At 36.1% G+C, this 4,568-nt stretch overlaps 1 protein-coding gene across 1 annotated transcript in view; it reads right to left on the bottom strand.

Moving 5' to 3' along the window:
• The window catches only part of Ap2b1 (adaptor related protein complex 2 beta 1 subunit), a 124,247-nt gene that overhangs the window by 97,284 nt on the left and 22,395 nt on the right, over positions 1-4,568 (bottom strand). The window lies entirely within an intron of this gene.

The following is a 4,568-nucleotide window of genomic DNA, read 5'->3' as shown; positions in this document are numbered from 1 at the left end:
AGAGAGAGAGAAAAGAAATCACCAACAGAATAAAAAGAAAACCCATTTCATGGGAAAAAAAAATAGCTGACTGTCCCTCAGATAAAGGACTTCTGTCTAGGACATATGAAAAATTAAAGAAAAAAAAAAGATCAGGCCCCCAAATTAAAAGATCCAATGAAAAACTTGGCATCTGAGATGAATATACACTTATTAGATGAAGAAATATAAATGGCAAGTAAACAGAAGAAAAAATGTTCCAACATCACTGGTCATTAGAGAAAAGCAAAATAAAACAACCCTGAGGTTCCATCTTACACCAGAAAAAATGGCTACCATCAAGAAATCATCCAATAACAAATGTTAAGGGGCTGTGGGGAAAAAGAAATTGTTCTCCATTCTTGGTGGGTATGCAGACTGGTACAATAACTATGGAAATTAGTGTGTAGATTCCTCAAAAAACTATGATTAGACGTCCCATTTGACCTAGCTATTCTCCTCCTGTGGTATTTTTCCAGAAGTACTGAAACATCATACCACAGTCATATATGTGCACCAATGTGTATTATAGCAGTACAATTTGCCATAGCTAAATTTTGGAAACAACCCAAATGCCCATCAATGAGGAATGTGTAAAAAGATGTGGCATTTTTACATAGTGGAGTTATTACTCAGCTATAAAAAAGATAAATTCAAGACTTTTATAGGTAAATGGATATAACTAGAGACCATATTCATAAGTGAAATACATCAGACCCACATATGTAGACACTGTACTGTATTGTCTCCCTAGTGTAAGAACCTGAAAGAGTAAATAAAATCTGAAAGGTACAAGAGATACAGTGACAGGAAATAAACTGTTCAAAGAGAAGGAACAACTGGTACCAGACCAAGGAGAAAAAAAAGAATGAAGGGAAATATTGCTGATTTCTGGAAGGAATAGCTAATGCTTAATTTTTTTGACCAATTGTGCATGCTCATTTAGTAATCTGAACAATTAATTTGAAAACAACAATATGCAATATAACAGCCATTGCTGAATTCCTATCATCTTGTTCAGTGAAATTCTGTTATTGTTTCTATTATTTTTTTATTCTCTTTAAAACTATTTAATGAAAAAAATAAAAGTATTCCTCTCCAAATGAGCAAGTGTAGTATGAACAATAATAATTTATTTTTTAAGAAAATGAATACACAGAACACAATTTCCACAGAATTACAGAGGACAACAGAGATCAGAAAGGTTCAAGAGTAAGCAAAAGGCCATAGGAGAACCAAGCTCAAAAGTCAAAAGCAAAGTACACGTGGTGGGTCTGTCGAAAGTCTCTCAAGCAGCAGATTCTAGCAGAAATGTTAACTCAAACTGGAATATCACGGAGTACCTCTAAAGAGCAAAAAGAATCAGAGGAAGGAACACTGTAAAAAATGATAAAAAAATCTAGAGAATGTTCATTATTCAAAAGCACACTTTTGTTCTTGCAAATAGGCACGTGGGAGATGTCATTTGTACAAATCTAACATTTGTGAAATCATTTAAGCTGTATTTCTAAAGTTCCAAAGTGTTTCTTCATTCTAAACACTGACTTTCAATAAAGGACTAATAAAATCTACAGCTGAAAGTAAGCTTATTTCTAACTCCTTTGAAACAGACTGTTCCATATCAGTTTGTATAGATACCAAAGCAATCAATTAATATTCTAGTGATAATATTAACTTCTGCCTAACGTCTATGTCCCAACTACAGCAGCTGCTTTCAGCATATGAGTCATCATCTTAGAGGACCATAACAAGGTATTTTAATAGGTACTTCTTATGCAAAAGCTCAATAAATGTTCCCAACAACTCTCAAAGAAAGTAACCTCATTTTCCAAAAGTAGAAACAAAGGAAGATTAAACAATAGAAACAAAAAGTTAACAGTGAGAATGTTTTATCTTAAAGTTCATCTTTTCTCTACCAACTAGTATTACACTGAAAATGAGAAGTCTGCTTTAACTGAAATATAAATAGTAAAACAAGTGCAGGAAAGTTGGGTGATACTCCTAAAGAAAGAGTAACAATATAATGAAGTTCCATCACATCGAGACACTGCTCTTAGGCACCGAATGAGAGGGCACCATAGCCCAACATTTCATTCTTCTATTAAAATGAATTCAAAATCATTTCTGCAAGTGTTCTGGTGCTTTTATCCAGGATGTCCTTCAGAGGCTACAAAAATACTAAGACAGAGCTGGGTATGGCAGTATATGCCCACAATAAGCCCAGCTACACAGGAAGATAAAGCAGGAAGGTTGCAGCCTTAAGGCTAGCCTGGGAAACTGAGTTAGACCCTGTTTCAAAACCAGAGATATAAAGGGCTGGTCATGTAGCTCAGGGGCAGAGAACCTTCAAATTTGATTTCAAAAACTAAGCCACAAAAAAAACAAAAACAAAAACAAGAACAACAACAAAAAACTAAGCCAAACCAAACCAAACCAAACCAAACCAAACCAAACCAAACCAAACACAACAATAAGGGTAAAACTCCTAAAAGCATCCAGTGGCTTTATAATAGGAGTCAGTACCTGTATTGTATTTGTTGGCACAATGCTGCCACCATGTGGAAGAGCCTCTGAAGAAATAGAACAAAATCACTCCTCAAGAGCACAAAATGAGTCATTTCTATTAGAATAAAAGAACTGAGATATTTGATAATAAGTCAGTATCTATAAAAAGACTTCTGTGTCAAAACTACAGTCATGGGGCCGGGGAGATGGCTCAGTAGAATAAGCGCTTGCCTGGCAAGTGCAAGGGCCTGAGTTCAATCCCTGGCTCCGCAAAAAAAAAAAAAAAAGAAGAAGAAGAAAAAAAAAAACCTACAGTCATTTTATTTTGTAATTGTAATGCTTTTTTAAGATTAAAAAAGGGCATATATATGACATATAGTTGCCTAAAGTAAAACAAGATGGACATGTATTGGTAACTGATGAGTTAGTTGGGTGATAATAAATGAATTCATGTATTGATTATATTCACCTATTCTTTTAAACTTTAATTACAGTTGAAGATTCCCTTAATAAAGAACATAGACATTCAAAGACCCAATCCAAAATGGGCATCTGAGATGAATACACACCTCTCAGAGGAAGAAATACAAATGGCAAAAAATACATGAAAAATGGAAAATAAATAAATAAAAAGCATAGGTAAATAAAGGGCTCACATGTGTAGCTTGAGTACAATGAACGGGATGAAAACTAACCCTCTCCTCTACAAAGAAAACAGAGTAAATCAGACGAACAGCCTGTCCTAGCAACTCTTTCAACTGATCTGGATAAAGACATGCAAGTACTGCTTGAGTTTTAAAAAATGAAAAATGCTTTCACTGCTATTCCCTCAGTTCTGCTTGTATTATTTACTCTGATGAGACAGATGCCTTTTCCCCTCAAACTGGAATGGCCTGTAGGAGTTAGAATTCACTTCCACCTTAATTCATTCTTAGCACCACTGAATATTTAATGTTTTCACAGGATACATGACGTTCTGCTTAGCTGCTTCATGTTGGAACCCAAACACTTCATCGCATTTGTCCTCAGGTCAAGAATTTCAAACAGTTGTCCAGAATAACAGTGAATTAAAAGCAATACAAAAAAGGTTGGTACCAGGTAAACATTTCAAAAATAAACAAACAAACAGGTATTATTGCCTTATGAACTTTTTTTTTAATGGAATCTTTTTTTAAAAGGTGCTACCAAGTGCTACTGGGGGCAGAGGTTGGACAAAAAGTAGTTTTGATCAAATATTGGTAGTGATCAGAAAGCATGGTTCAAAGCCAAGCATGGTAGTGCATGCCTGTAATTTCAGCTGAGAGGCCGAGGCAGGAGGACTGCTTTGAGCTGGAGACCAGCTTGCACTACAAAGTGAGCTCAAAGCCAGCCTGAATTGTGCAGCAGAGACTCTATCTCAAAAAGACAAAAAACAAAACAAACAAAAAAACCACCAACAAACAAACATGAATTAAGTCAAGCACTTCTGAATCCACCCCTAAATGGACAAGGTAGCCAGAAGATTCCTGGGGGGAGTCTGTGTAATAAGATCCTGTAAACTTGTGCCTTGCTTCATCCTTTGACATGACTAATAATCTGGGGAATAATACATAGAAGCCAAGTCTACCCATAAGGTAGAAAGAACCAAAGGAGAAGTCAGAGTACAGATAGGAGTGAGCAGTCTGCAAGGGAGAGATGTTTAAATCCCAACTCTCTCCATGTGAAAAAGTTCAACAAGAAAATACTTAGTTACTTACTGATTAACTCCTAGTGTTAGGCAACTTTAAATAAATACTAAACAGACAAAAAGGGAATACTTTTTTCCCCTTGCGGTTCTGGGGACTGAACCCAGGGTTTCAAGCACAGCCAGTCAAGTGGCCTCTATCACTAGGCTACATTGCTGGCCCTTTTTGTTACTATTTTTACATGGAGAGAGGCTGAATTCAAACTTGCAAACTTCTACATCAGCTTCCCAAATAGCGAGGATTACAGGCGGGTACCACTGTGCCCAGCAAAAAGGAGCTGTAAGGAAAGGGGTTATGTTTGCATCAGCTCAGTAAGCACAC

This window comes from Octodon degus, unplaced genomic scaffold (assembly GCF_000260255.1).
Source record: "Octodon degus isolate 3935 unplaced genomic scaffold, OctDeg1.0 scaffold00164, whole genome shotgun sequence".
Classification (NCBI taxonomy): domain Eukaryota; kingdom Metazoa; phylum Chordata; class Mammalia; order Rodentia; family Octodontidae; genus Octodon; species Octodon degus.
This window is presented reverse-complemented; position numbering and strand designations above follow the sequence as displayed.